Here is a 15,927-nt window from a genome sequence, read left to right on the forward strand (position 1 = left end):
CAAGCTGCTGAACTCTTAGAAATATATATATATCGTATTTAAAAACATGTTTTAGTGGTCAGTTTCTTTGAATAATTTTCCTAAGGGTAAGGAGGTTGGAAGAGTTCAGTTTGGTATCAAGACATCTTGTTTACACTTTGGTAATAGATTTCCATTGCTTAGTGGAAAGCACACCTCCATAGGAATGTGCAGAGAATTTCTGCTGACAAGGAGGTATGCTTAAAGCATCTCACATATAGTCTTTAGAGACCACTAGTATCAGATGTTTTTGTGTTTTACAGATGTAGGCCTTCTGCAGTTTTTCATGCCTCATGGATGGTGGCCAAACTTAGGACTGGTTATGAGTTCCTGTCTCTTGTTTCTTTTAGCCTTTAAGATTTTTTTTTTTTTTTTTTTTTTTTTGAGACAGAGTCTCACTCTGTCACCCAGGCGGGAGTACAGTGGTGTGATCTTGGCTTACTGCAACCTCCACCTCCTGGGCTCAAGCAACTCTCCTGCCTCAGCCTCCTCAGTAGCTGGGATTACAGGCATGAGCCACCACGCCCGGCTAATTGTTGTATTTTTAGTAGAGATGGAGTTTCCCGCCATTGTTGGTCGGGCTGGTCTCGAACTCCTGACCTCGTGATCCGCCCACCTCGGCCTCCCAAAGTGCTGGGATTACAGACGTGAGCCACTGCACCTGGCCCTTTTTTTTTTTTTTTTTTTTTTTTTTTTTTGAGATGGAGTCTCATTCTGTCGCCCAGGCTGGACAGTGCCGTGGTGCGATCTTGGCTCAGTGCAACCTCCACCACCCAGGTTCAAGCGATTCTCCTGCCTCAGCCTCCCGAGTAGCTGGGATCACAGGCACATGCCACCACACCCAGCTAATTTTTATATTTTTAGTAGAGACAGGGTTTCACCATGTTAGCCAGCCTGGTCTCAAACTCCTGACCTCAGGTGATCTACCCGCCTTGGCCTCCCAAAGTAGATTTTTTTTTCTTTTTAATGGGGGCCTTGCTATGTTGTCTAGGTTGATATCCAACTCCTGGGCTCAAGTGATCCTCCCACCTCAGCCTCCAAGTAGCTGGGATTACAGGTGTGCATCTCTGCACCCAGCAAGAAATTTTTTTTATTATAGAAAATTTTTCTTTCTTTCTTTTTTTTTTTTTTTGAGAGGGAGTCTCACTTTGTCACTCTGTTCCCCGGGCTGGAGTGGAGTGCAGTGGCGCGATCGCGGCTCACTGCAACCTTCGCCTCCCGGGTTTAAGTGATTTTCCTACCTCAGCCTCCCGAGTAGCTGGGATTACAGGCGCCTGCCCCTACGCCCAGCTAATTGGTTTGAACTTAACATTCATTGGTGATTGTTGCCTAAATAATTATTTCACTATTGCTACATTGTAAGAAGAGCAAACTTTCATTTTGTTAATAAGTGACACGGAAATTTTTTATTAAAAAACTTTTTTAAAAAACTGTGAGGAAATTCATTTATTCACTATGAACTATACCTTTTTCTGTGATTATGCCTTGTAAAAGAGGTGTCATTGTGATAGATAAGAATGTTTAAAAGTTGTATTTTGCTAAAGTAAGTGCTCCTCTGTTTGTTTTTGAATGTGTTATTTTTAAACAGTTTTATGGTAACAGACTTTGATCTAGAATTGTGTTTCTGCGTTATGCATTTGTGATTTCTGGCTACATTGGGGGCGTGGGGGACTTGCTCCTTCAATCAAGAAAAATAAAATTCTAAAGTTTATTTGGTTGAGGAGTATGAATCATGGTAAAGACTGAAATCCATATAGGTCATTTATTCTCACTGCTGTTATCACATATTTTTTCTATAACCTAGGATGGCTGTTGTTTAAATATCAATATTTAACCTTATATAGTATTTTCTATGTGCCAGACACTGTACTTTGTAATTTGCTTCTACTAATTTATTTAATCCTCATATGATTGTCATGTTTTGTAGATGAGAAAACTTGAGTTAAGGAGGTTAAGTGATTTGCCCTGGCCATGTGGCTAACAATTAGCAAGGGCTAAGATGTGAACCCAGACAGTTGATTATAGAATTTGTACTCCAAGAGAGGGAGAGAATGGATTGTCTAGTGTCTCTATTACTAGGAAAGTAACTGAAGTGTACTGACCCACTAGCCTTGGAAGATAATCTGTTTATTCAACATACAATAATCTGCATGTATATTTGTTTTGTTTATTGTGTTTGCTACACCTATATTTATTTTGTTTACACATATGCGTAGTGTGTGTAGACACACACACACTACATGTCCACATAAAGGAGCAAATGTTTAGTGCTTTCCCTTTGGAAAGTCCTTCTTAATGTATAACCTTTTTTGAATCTTTTTACTTGACCTTAGAGCAGAAATTGCCCCCAAATTCTGTAGGAGAATCTTTGAGGTCAGAGTAGATGGAAAAATCAAGAGAAACCTAGCAGACAGCTTGAGGTCACAGATTTACACAGGATACCACTCTGACCTTTGGACTCTATTTGCACTGAAGTTAAAGCTGCTTGTTACAAAGCAGCCACCCAGATAAATCTTAGCTATATATTTTCAGGCTATTTTTGGAGCAGAAAGCCAAATAGCTGGTATCCAATACCAAAGAAAAAATTTTTCAAATTCTCCAAATCATGATAAATAGCAGCCCCAAGTCTCTGTAGAACCAAGCCAGGAGATACTATAGAGACTATCTTGTTCGAAGTTTATTTCTGCTGTCTCTTTGCTTAGTGATTTTTGTTGTTGTTGTTGAAGTAATGTATCTTATATTTTAACAAATTCTAAATAATTCTCTTTCCTTCCTTTTCTGTCCCTCATTCTGTTTTTACTTTAGCATGTGTATTTATTCTACCAAATGTTAGTTCAGATGGGAGTTGTAGATAATTTGAGCAGGCATGTTTTTCACAAAAAAGTTAACCACCTTTCTCTTTCTCTGTTTTTATGTTTGGATTGTGCTTCTTTTGTGTTGGTCTGATAAGAGGTTAATCTGTGTGGGTAAGAACATGACTAGATCTCAAGAATCTGAACATTGTAATAACAATCTGATGGTTTGAATAGTTGGATGTTATTGATAGGGATAAAATGGAAAAAGATGAGGGAGCGTCCTCAGGTCTGGTGCTGACTGAGATGTACTCATGTTTTGTGTTTGAGTCTGTGTTTGAAGTTTCTTTTTTTGCAGGGGGGAGACAAGTCTTGCTCTGTCGCCCAGGCTGGAGTGCAGTGGTGCAATCTCAGCTCACTGCAACCTCTGCCTCCTGGGTTCAAGTGATTATTGTGCCTCAGCCTCATGAGTAGCTGGGTCTACAGGTGCATGCCACCATGCCCGGCTAATTTTTGTATTTTAGTAGAGACAGGGTTTCACCATGTTGGCCAGGCTGGTCTCGAACTCCTGACGTCAAGTGATCTGCTCGCCTTGGCCTCCCAAAGTACTTGGATTACACGCGTGAGCCACCACGCCTGGCCTGTGTTTGAAGTTTCAGGTGGCCTGTGCCAGTGGTAAAACTTAACAGTAAAGGCCTCAAGGGATTGATTCACTACATATATAGTGGGGATGGGCTTAAAGACAACATATTTCTTACTTTTACTTATTCTGTTTACAAATTCAAATATTGATGCCGTATATTATTTTGGTAATGATTATTACAGGGCTAATTTTCTTCATGTATAGAGAATTTCTTCAAGTACCTAACATGTTTTGGTAAAGATGTTTGTGTCTTCTTGCAGAAACATTTCCTGAATCATTTTCCTGACTTCTGTGCAGCTTTTCCTTTTTAGTAAATTTTGCTTGAAGAAAAAAAAATGAATTAATTTTTCTTCTATATTAAAAGAAGCTTTCTTTTTCATCTAGAGAATAGATAACTCAGTAAATAGAGATGATATTACTATTTCTTCAGAAGAATTCATTTCCCAAAGTTTTTTTTCATGGTATGTAGTTTTAGGTAATGAGTCATAGAATTATGGGATTTTATGGCATAGCGTCTTTAGAAAAGGATTTTTTTTTTTTTTTTGGCTTCACTTTATAGTTGAAAAAGAGTCAATTCTTTAGTTTCATTAATGACTGTCCTGTATATCTTCTCATGTTGGTTGTTGAGTGAGGTGACCAGCTCCTCAGAGGGACAAACCATACAATGAAAGGGAGAAATTTGAGAAATGATTGGATTTGGTGTAGTAGAAATTCAAGAAGAATATTATGTTGGACATACTAGCACAATTCTGGGTGCGTTAATGGAGACAAGGTAAATAGGAGTTCTACTTCTGTTGTGTTTTTTTTTTTTCTTTTTTTTTCTGTTGGGGTCAGTTTCAGTGTGGGGCTGAACTGTCCTCTGGAAGGTTGACTTCTCATGTCTGGTCTGTGTGAGTGGACGGGCCCTCCTTTGGCACCAGTCTCTTAAGTATGCAGTTGCAGCCAGTTGGTATTCACTTGGTATTTATGACATGAACCATAGCAGGTGCATATGTGAAGAAAGCTTGAGGTTTCTTTTCACAAAGTTATTGATGTTTGTATAAATATATATTTTTACTGGCCATCTTACTGTTACCAGTAGAGGGTGTCCAGGTTCTTGGTGTTTTGAACAAAGAATTGAGCAAAATGTACAAACAAAGCAAGAAAAGAATGAAACAACAAAAGCAGAGATTTATTGAAAAGGAAAGTACACTCCACAGGGTGGAAGCAGGCTGAGCATAGGGGCTCAAGGGACCTGTTACAGAACTTTCTGGGGTTTAAATACCCTCCAGAGGTTTCCCATTGATTACTTGATGTACACCCTATGTAAATGAAGTAGTGGCCTGCAATCAGAGGCTGAAGTGAAGTTACAAAGGTCACATTCCTATGCAAACACCTGATTGGTTGGGGAAAGCAACCAATCAGAGGCTAAAGTAAAGTTAGAAAGTTACACTCCTATTCAAATGTCTGATCGGTTTTCCCTCAGCCACAACGAAAAGGAGGGGGCTTTGCAAAGGGTGTAGCCTTCGATCCTTTTGTTTGTATGGAAAGTTGGGGTTTTCCTTTGCCTTTAGCTGTAGGCGTGAATCGGCCTTAGGTTCCCTGCCTCAGGTTCCCTGCCTCCAGACCCTATTTTCCTACCCCATTGTAAACTCTTTTTCTTGGTTCTCATGGTTTTCAAGTCGTTTCTTAAGGGCTTACAAGATAAAACAGCCACATCATATATAAATAAGAATTTTGTGTTTTTCTTTCCAGTATGTATTACCTCATAATCGTTCCCCATATTCTTTAGACCGACTGATAGCTGGCATTTTTGTCTTGGTCCCAACTTGTTAACGGGAGTGCCTTTAGCATTTCATCATAAGGTTTGCCTTGATTTTGATGAGTATTTGTGAGGGTTCATACTACTTTAACCTGATAAAGTACCTTAGTACAGCTTTGACTTTGTAAATTAAGGAGTATACAGAACATGGAAGGTTCAGGAGAGAGCAGAAAATGTATGAATGACTAAATAATACCCAAGTAGAGAAGCTAGGAACCTGGTATATTTATCCTAGAGAACAAAAAACTAGGGGATGATTTCATTATCTCCAAGTATAGGTAGGACCCATGCTGGCATTTTGGAGCTCCCACGTCATGTGTGAGAATGAAAAAACAGTTCACTTTTTTCCCTTTGGTAAACTTTTTATTTAACAATAACGTACAAAGAAGTACATAAAATTTAAATTTTAGATGGTTTGCCTCTCCTTCTCCCCACCCCCGTCCCTCTCTTCCTTCCTCCCCCACCCCTGCTTCCCTTCCCTCTTCCTCTCTCCCTTTTCAGTGTGGTGATAGCTAAAAATAACATTTGCTTGCCTGAGGGCATTGCCAACCTGCATTTAGGAGAAAGTTAGATCCACTCTTTATCTGAACATTAAGTGTTGGGCCCTTGCCTTTACCCATGTGCTTGTAAGGATCAGGAATCCACTCTTGCCCTTTTCCCTATGGTCTATAAAGGCCCAGAGCTGGGAGTTTGTTAGATCTGGGGGCTGCAGTAGCCATTACCTGAGTTGATTTCTCTAGAGCTGCCTTATGGTCAGAGACCCCTCCTGTGGTGAAATATAGAGTGAACTACCCACGTTTTGTTTGTCTTCACTTCCAGTCCTTGCTTACTTTATGAAATAGATTGTCAAACTTTCGTTGATATTATACAGTCTCTTAACTCGCATGGTTCTTAGGTTTTTAAAGCTTAGGTCTTGATGTTTGTTTTTGTTTTTTCTTTTTGCATTGCTTTCCAAGTTACTTGTGTGCTAGTCTTATCTTCCTTACTAGATCATAGGTCTTAACCCTCTTTCTTGGGTCACAGATATTTGTATCACTTACTCCTAATTTGAAACTTTCAGAATTTAGCTCTTCCTTATCACTTTCTCTGGATGTTTACATGGTTTAATCACAATAATCTGCAATATTATTTTCCCAGTTAGGGTTGTCATGTAACAATACATTAAGGCTAAAAATCATGGAATTTGAGAATTTAGGTTGCATAAAATAGGTAGTTCCAATGTCAAGATCTTCATTCATTCATCAGATAGTTATAGAGCACCTTCTGTGTGCCAGGCACTATACTAGGTAATGAAATGTAGTGGCAAGTATGACACTGCCTCAAACTTCATAGAATTTAGAAGAGTTTAGTGAAATATCCTTAATCTGTTCTAGATTGGTGGTAGTAGAAGGGTCTTGGCCTGGCGCGGTGGCTCATGTCTGTAATCCCAGCACTTTGGGAGGCCGAGGCGGGTGGATCACAAAGTCAGGAGATCAAGACTGTCCTGGCTAACATGGTGAAACCCCGTCTCTACTAAAAATACAAAAAATTAGCCGGGCGTCGTGGTGGGCGCCTGTAGTCCCAGCTACTCGGGAGGCTGAGGCAGGAGAATGACGTGAACCCATGAGGCAGAGCTTGCAGTGAGCCGAGATCATGCCACTGCACTCCAGTCTGGGCGACAGAGCGAGACTCTGTCTCAAAAAAAAAAAAAAAAAAGAAAAAAGGGTCTTGAGCTTTAGAATTATACTGTCGCGGGTACAGATCTAAGCTCTCCTAGTTATTAAAGTTGAATAACTTCAGATAATTATTTATACTCTGAATGGGATAAGAGGGCCTTTTTCCCAGGGTTAGGGTTCAGATTTAATTGGTAAAGGTGTGGTTGTAGCCCATTGGGCGGCAGAGGAGTTCCCTGGTTGCCTGGGCCAGAGTTAATACACAGTTGCCAGGCAAGCAAGAAACCAAACCTGATGGGTAGGCATGCAGAAGGGAGTCGGGTGCCACTGTGGGTACAAGGTGCAGAGGCATGCAGCGTCCACATTGGGAAGTCCGTGTTAACGCTTCAGGGTCCAGATGAGCCAGGCCTGGTAGGTGGGCATGCAGAGGGAAGTGGTACATGGCATCCTTTTTAGGAGGGCTGCAGGAAACATCTCTCTGGGATACAAGCCAGCGGAGGCCATCAGGAGGCTATTGTGTGTGTGAGGCCTGGAGTCCCTGCTGTCCCTGTCTACAGGAGCACAGGAAGGTGGTCACCAGGCCTGGTGTGGTCGCTGAGGGACCATGTGCTTTGTGCTTTTTGCATGTGGTAGGCAGAACATTACCATATGTCCCCATATACTCGTACTAGACCTTGGAGCAGGAGCAAGAACAGCAAAAGCACAGCACTTTTGAACCCAAAAGACAAGCTCCCTTCTTCCTGCATTGTCCCTCCAGCTCCCTCTGCTGACCAGGTTTAGCATCATGTGCTCTGTAAAGGAGAAATTCTGGAGTCCAGTCCATTATTACAGAGCTGGTACTGAAGGGTGAGTTTGGAGTTAAGAGGCAATAAATTGATAACTGGCACAGAAGCCAAATTTAAGAGTACTGACTAAATAATAGCTAAGTACAAGAATACAGATTACATAATTCCACTTTTATAAGGCACAGGAACAGGTAAAACTAATCCTGAGAAGTCAGGCTAGTGGTTACTTTTGGGGAAAAGCAGTATTGAAAGGAGTATGGATTTGTAGTCCTAATGTTCTGTTTCTGGATGGGAATGCTGGTTACACAGCTGTGTGCAGTTTGTGAAGAGCTGTGCTTTCTATTATAATGTCTATTTCATTAAAATTTAAAATATGTCATAACCTGATTCAAAAAGTAAAAGATTTAAAATAAGATCCAGTCTAGAATAGAGGAAATATAATCCAGGGTATCTCATCCTTTTTTTTTTAATGTTTAAAAACCATTTGAAGGTTGTCTAACTTAATGTCTAAAAATAGATATCTAATTCATTCAACAAAAATATTAATGGCAAGGAGTTTGAGACCAGCCTGGCAACATGTTGAAACCCGTTTCTACTAAAAATACAAAAATTGGCTGGGTGTATTGGCGGCACCTGTAGTCCTAGCTACTCGGGAGGCTGAGGCAGAAGAATTGCTTGAACCGGGAGGTGGAGGGTACAGTGAGCCGAGATCGCGCCATTGCACTCCAGCATGAGCGACAGAGGGAGACACTGCCTAAAAAAAAAAAAAAAAAAAAGATTAGTGGCCAGACTTCTTTCTTTTGGTATCAAATTCATAACTCTGAGGCCTTCATTAGAGCAACTTATACTTCTTCATTTTGCTGTCATTCTTCTTACCAAGTCTTTAAGCAGCAACTTCTAAGCTTTTTTTATGGCCTCCCAGATACCTTTGTTCTTGGTCTAAATAAAATATCACTGCTGTCTTCTGTAAGCGTTGTCTTTGATCTTTGTCATGATATGTCCCTCTCGCAGCTGACAAATCACCAGACCTCTTCTTCTTCCCTAAGAGATTTGGAAGCCCACTGTAACTCCCATACGGGAGTTAATGATAATGACAACTGTAGACTTGTTTGGGAACTGGTGGTGATAGGAGAGACTCAGTGTGTAGCTTTTAAAAGCTTCAAGCAGAAGCAGCTCAGTACTGTTATTTGTTCAGGAGTAAGTAACTCTGGGAGCAGAAGCTAAGAAATCTACCAAGTTAGCGGTTGAACCTGGATCCAAGGGATGGATAGGGAATCTAGAAAGAGTTCATGTTCACAGAAAGCAGAGGTTGTTAAGAAACTCTGGCTTACACTGTGGACAGAATTTAGGGTGAATTTCAAAGTGGAGCCAGCTGCTTAATGCTCAGTTGTTAAAGTGAGTCACATTAGTCTAATTCCACTTTTGTGGACAGAGCTTGATATCTCCCGGTATACAGCGTATGAGGTTGTTTTTGTGCTTTGAATAGCTGATGGTATTCTTGTACATAGAGAGGATTTGGCCAGGGCAAGAGTTACTGCAAACATATCACAGAAGGCTGAGAATCTAGAATGATTCCCTTGTAAAAATTGTTTCCTTATGATCTTTAACCCTTAAGTCATTTGGGGGTGAAGGAAGAAAGCAGCGTAAGTGGTGAAATTAGCCAGTGGGCCCTTCATATGTAAGTTCGTTCCACCTACTTGCCCAACCAGTATATGTGTACTGTACTTATATTATTGGTCTGTCCTAGATACTGGGGACACAAAGGTGAATCCAGGCAGTCTCCTGGCCCTCTGAGTGTTATTATTTTATATTCCTCTCTTTGAGGGCTGCCTGCATCACTTGTCTGTGATACCCAGCTTTGCACCAACTCCTTGAGGATTTTGATGAGCCTTTAAGAATTGATACTTGGATTTCATATTCAACCTGATGAGAGTTTCCTGACTTTTAATTTATTTCATTTTATTACTAGTCTGGGCTTGTACTGCCACCAGTAAAGACTGGCATTTTCAAATTTAACATCTTGAGGAAAGGTGCCTATGATTGAAGATATGAGTCTCATTCTGCACATGTATTCTGGAGTGGCAGTTTGGAAATTTGCTGTACTCCAAACTGGTCATCTGTATCTAGAAAAACCTTAAATCATGCCATTGCAGCTGGTTCTCAGTGCTTAGACTGATGATGGAAGGGAACATTGGAACAGGTAACATAAATACAGTAGTCCCTCAGTGTCCACGGGGGATTGGTTCCAGGACACCCACCCCATGCCAAAATTTGAGGATGCTCCAGTTCCTTCTTTAAAATGGCTTAGTAATTGCCTATAACCTACTCACATCCTCCCATATACTTTAAATCATCTCTGATACAGTATAAATGCTGTGTAAATAGTTGTTGTACTGTATTTTAAAAAGTTGTATTTTTGTATTTTTAAGAATTTTATATTTTAATTCCCTTATTGTTATTAAATATTTTGATCTGCTTTAATTCTGAGGATGTGGAGGGCTGTTTAAGCAGGAGGTGATACATGATAGGAAGTTAAGTTTATATTATAAATTGGCTATTTTTTGATCTGGATATTGGTACTATTTACCAAGAAACAAACAGGCTTTACTCTGTGATTCTTGTGCTCATTCTGGGCATGAATTCTGTCATCTCTCAGACCAGTCCCCCTAAAATAGTGCCCCATGCCAATCTGAAAACTTCACATTTAGGTAAACAACTAGTTTTATTTAGGTATTAGACGTTAGTAGTGGTTTGCTAATATAGTATGAATTTAAAGTAGGTGACCAAGTCTGTACCAATTTGTAGGCAAATTAAATGAATCACATATGGTGTAGATGGTGCTAACAGATTTTTGTCGATGGGCTTAAGTTGGCCTAAAGTGACCTCCTAAGTATTCTGCTTATTGCCTGCAGTTTCTGCTTTTAGTGTACTACAACCAGATTGGGAGAACCAGGACATTTTTTGTCTGTTTGGCAGGAGGATCCTGTTGCCAGCCACCTGCCTCATCATTCACCCAGAGCTTTCTGTTTGCTTTTGCAAGGAGAACTTTTTCCATACCTCTTGGTCACCTCATGCCTTGTCCTGCTCTATGTGTTTTCCCCAACAGACTAGTTTTGTGTTTACCTCAGTACTCCCCTCCTCTTAGGCTTCTAGGAAGGAGAAATCGGAAGTGGGAGAGGATTAAGAACTGTTTCTCATCTTCGAATAATCCAGAGTTTAAAAACCATTCTCAATTTATATTAAGCAAAAATTCTCAGACCCTAAGGAAAGTGCAGGAGGTGCCAGAGTTGAACAGCTTTTAGGAGGCAGAAATGACTGTGGAAGCTATCAGGGTGCAGCATCCTTCTTGGTTTGCAAAGGCAATTTGATGTAGGATGTGGAAGTAGGTTTTAGCATTTCATCCGTAAAACCTGAATGGAAGGAATTTGTGTCAGATTCAGAATCCATTATTTGTCTTCTCTTTAAACAAAGGGAATAAAAACACTTTGGAAAAATACTGGGTTTTTAAAAACTTTAATACAGCAGAGTTATAGAAATAGGAGGAAGCCCATCTTTTTATTGCTTGGAATTCCACAGATTTGGTTGAGGAGCTGTTTTCCAATTATAGATTGACTTGCCACTTGGGCTGACTCTTCTGTTTTCTGTAGGTTGAAGAGTGCTGAGCCTGGGCAACCATAAATATGTGATTTTTCTTTTATTAATTGTCTCAAAGTAAAAACTTTTCTCTGCTAAATATTGTCTGTTATAATTTTGTTAATGTGTTTCCTTTGTTTCCCTGCCATCTTGGATAGCTATCAGATAAATTTTGTTCCTTACCATAAATTGATCCAAAACAATTTTGTTTAACAACTCAGAATTCAGATGGAGGGCTATATGAATGTAGATAAAGAATTTAAACAGAATTATGTACGGTTATATCCCTCAAGATTTTCTGTGTTTGATTATATGAATTATTTGTTTGAAATATTTTGTTAACCTTGTATGTAGTATTATCTGAAGTATCCATCTTGTCTAAAATGTGCTTATATGGTCCTTTTAAATGATAGTTTTATCAAGCTGTTTTAATTGCTTTCTGTGTACTTCACCCATGGATTGAAACTATCCTCTGCTACAGCCTTGCTTTTTTACTTTTATTCTTTTTTCTCTTTACATATTTTCTCAGAATATTTTGGATTCACTCATGCTGTAGACATCTGTGTAGTTACAGAGAGAGGTTTAGGAGCCTGCGAGCCTGCCTTATAGCAGCCTTGTGTTCCTTCAGGGAGTGCCAGCCAGTCTTCCTGGGTTGGAGTCCACATCCAGCAAGGTCATTTTGTCTGTGGCCTGGGTGGGGCCTGTTGAGCCCTGTGAACATAAAATTAGCTCCTTGGCATGCTGGTAAGCAGCAGAACTGAGCAGAGCCCAGGCATGTTAAGAGTTTCACATGGGAAGAGCATTTGGCTTCTCTCTTCCTGTGTTTTGGGAGGGCCTGGTGCCAAATGCTCACTCCCTTTTTTTTCATCAGTACGTGAACGACAAGCCACCATGGATGTGCACACTGATACCTACTTGGGGATCAGGAGAGTGTACATGACAACAGCAACGGAAGCAGCAGCACAGGAGACAGGCAAGACCACCACTACATGCTGGAACTACACAACCAAGGAGCAATGCTTAAGTCTCCCCCAGGGTGGTGGTCTCCTCCCTTTCCAAAAACTTAACAGCTGTCCCTGAGCCTGTTCCTGGGGTATACAATCATAAACAGTGTGTGTATGCCTGCCCCAAGTGGCCAGTGATGGTCATCAGGCTAGACACGCCTACTGGTTAAGCCACTGTGTTGTTACCACTTTACAGGCAGGAGCCTCAGAGAACACCTGCCACACATAGGCCAAACCTGATGGTGCATCGCACCAGGTTACAGTCAATTAACAGCAGAGTCTCATCTTGGGGACAAGTGCCTTTTAGGGTGAGAAGAGATAACAGCATCCAACAAAGACAGTTAAGAGCGGTGTAGGCCATAGTGCAAGCCCATCAGCAATTGGTGGTTCTGTCCCATATGGCCTTCACCATATAATGGAACTAGTTAGTTAGCTAAGAGAAATAAGTTGAAACTAACCAGGTGTCCTTGGTCATGGTTGGGCCCTTTTGTTCATGATGCCATTTGCTTTAGTTACCTCCTATTCACCCCATTTGTGTGAGATTCCTGACACAGGATTATAGGGATGACAAAGCACAGTGCACCTAACACTGGGCCGATGAGATCAACAGCAGTTTATTGTTCACATACACTCATAGCCTGCGGGAGGAGACACCACACACCACCCAGGGCAACACAGGGATTGTACTTGGGAAAAGGGTGAACATCTAGGGTCTATGGGAGGCAGGCTTTGTAGTACCAAGAGGATGGGGTTACCCTTGGTTCCCATGGGAGGATGTGATTGACTTGCATGAGTAATTCTACAGGCTGGCAAGAGATGGAAATCCTCTACTTGGGCATAAGAAGGAACTGCACATGGTCCCCTCAGTAAGGATGGTGGTTTGGTTAGGGGACCTTATCCACAGGAGCAGAGTGGGGAAGGGAACTTGTGGATAGACCATTGGAGGTCTTTCAAGTTTCAGATACCAAGGCAGCACATAATATTGGGCCTGAATTTTAGGCTTTATACCAAACAAACCATTGTGTGGGACTTTGGAGACTTTTTTCCATTCCCCCCAAAGCTAGTAGTTATCCCTTCCCCCACTATCTCACCGTCCCTTCCTTTCTCCCCCTACCTACTCTCTGATAAGTACTAGAAAATGCAATCTGTCAGGGAAAGTGCATGGCGTAGTGATTTCATGGTTAAGTTTCAGCTCAGATCTTTTTCCAGAGTAGAGGTCCTCCAACCTGGCTGCCTATTAGAATCATCTGTGAGAGTTTAGAAAATTATGTGGGGTCTCACCTCAGACCAGTTAAATTGGTATCTTTTGGAGATGGGAGTGAATTTTTTTTTAATGTGCTTCAGCCATTATTGAGAACTGCTTCTCATGGATGTCAGCAAAGTCACCATGTCTAAAACCAAATGCGTTGTCTTTACTCCGTGGAGCCAGCTCTTCCCATTGACTGTTTTTCCCTCTTAATGGTACTAATATCATCTTCCCAATTTCCCAGGCTAGAAAAGTTAGAATTCTCTTTGTACTTGTTCTCCCACTTTCCATAGAATGATATTTATCATTGGTCCGCCTTTGTTAATTTCATTTCATTTTTACTGCTGCACTTCTAGACTATTGTAATTTATTTGCAGAATACCTTTCCAACCTCTGCCCACTCTCTGAGCACCCCAAATAGAACATTTCCAGTCCTGCTCTCTCACTTTATTATTTTCATTTGTCTACAAGGCAGCTTGATGTAGTACTAAGAGAACCGAATTGGAATCCAGGAAATCTAATTATTGTACTTCGGAGTCAATGTGAAGCTTTGGGCAGATCATTTGACAACTCTAACCCTAAGTTTCATTATCTTAAGATAAAAGGATTACATTGCCTGAGCCTTGGATTCTTTCTCACTGTGACTCAGTCTTCACTGTTCCTTCAAACTTAGCCTGTCTGTAATAGAACTCATCCATCTTCTCTACCAAAAGTTACCTCTTTCTCATGCCCTGATGCCTCTTACCAATACCAGCATTCTACCATTTTAGGCCACTTAAAAAGAATCCAGCTGGACACGGTGGCTCACGCAAGTAATCCCAGCACTTTGGGAGGCCGAGGCAGGTGGATTATGAGGTCAGGAGTTCAAGACCAGCCTGGCCAACATGGTGAAAACCTGTCTCTACTAAAAATACAAAAATTAGCCGGGTGTGGTGGCGGGCACCTGTAATCCCAGCTACTCAGGAGGCTGAGGCAGAGAATTGCTTGAATCCAGGAGGCAGAGGTTGCAGTGGGCTGAGATCACGCCACTGCACTCCAGCCTGGGTGACAAGAGTGAGACTCCATCTCAAACAAAAAAAATCCATTGTCTTCATTTTCTTGGACTCCATGACTTCTCTTCTGTTTTGCTAGCCTGCTGTTTACTGTTACTTCTACCTGGGTATGACTCACTGGTCTTCTTGGACCCCAAGCCTGCCCTGCCTATTCCTACCTGATGGATCTTTACATCAAATAAACTTTGATAATTTTTGTCCTTTTCTCAGAAATCTTCAATTAATGGCTCCCCATTACATAAAAGATTCAATTCAGACTGCCTAGCCAGGCATTTTGAGAGCCTCTCTCCATCACTTATCTCCAGCCCCAAACTTCACCTGCCTTTGCTGATTCCTTTTCACCTGTTGGTCACCCATTATACATGTTAGGTGTTTAGAAAACGATTTTTTAATTGAATTACTCATTAACTTTGGATTAACATATCCTTTAAATAAGATTTTTAAAAATTTTATTAACTTTTTTCACACGGAAAAATATCCTCTTTCTGGTGAGGAATTCTTTGAGTTTCAGCAAATGCATACCATTGTGTAACGAACATCACAATCAAGATATAGAACAGTTCCATCATCCCCTAAAATTCTCTTTATAGTTGACCCTCTCCTGTCCCCAACCCCAACCACTGATATGTTTTTTGTTCCTACAATTTTATCTTTTCCTGAATGTCATATAAATGAGATCATATAGTATATAGACTTTTCAATTTGCCCTCTTTCAGTATAATGCGTTTGAGATTTATCCGTGTTGTGTGTATAAGTAGTTTATTCTTTTTTATAACTCTGTTCTTAAAATACCCCCAAGAGGGAGTTTACGTTGGGAGTTGTGAGTTTTTTGTGTCTTATATGCTATTTTGGAAAACAGGAAGAGAAAATGTCATCTAGATCATTTTTAGTGCCCCAAAACATGTTTAAGTCATTTTGTAGATGACTTAGGCTTCTCGTTTCAATGTTAACAGAATAACTTTTTGTTTTTAGCCCATGTGTCAGTCTCATATGATTGGCTTTTGTACCAGTTCTGTAAATGAAGAAACTGAGACCCAGGGAGATCAAATAAGTTGCCCAAATCACACAACCCTTGTGTTCAGAACCTAGATATCTTTACTCCCAAGTCTACAGGTACTGCTGTTCTACCACAAAAGGCATTAAAATGTAATGAGTGAAAAGGTCTTGTGTTACTGGTGAGGCCTTTTGCGACTGAATATACAGAGCGTTGTTTGTAAAACCCTTTGTCTTCCCCCATAAGATTATGACTTGAATTTTCAGGGCTCTGAAGCTTGAATGGGCTTGGCTATCAAGAAATTGGT

The 15,927-nt window shown here is 40.7% G+C and overlaps 1 protein-coding gene across 6 annotated transcripts in view; it reads left to right on the forward strand.

Moving 5' to 3' along the window:
- Nucleotides 1–15,927, forward strand: part of CHD6 (chromodomain helicase DNA binding protein 6) — a 214,176-nt gene that overhangs the window by 38,245 nt on the left and 160,004 nt on the right. The gene's annotated exons all lie outside the window — the stretch shown is intronic.

The sequence above is a fragment of the Symphalangus syndactylus genome, chromosome 24 (assembly GCF_028878055.3).
Source record: "Symphalangus syndactylus isolate Jambi chromosome 24, NHGRI_mSymSyn1-v2.1_pri, whole genome shotgun sequence".
NCBI classification, from domain to species: Eukaryota; Metazoa; Chordata; class Mammalia; order Primates; family Hylobatidae; genus Symphalangus; species Symphalangus syndactylus.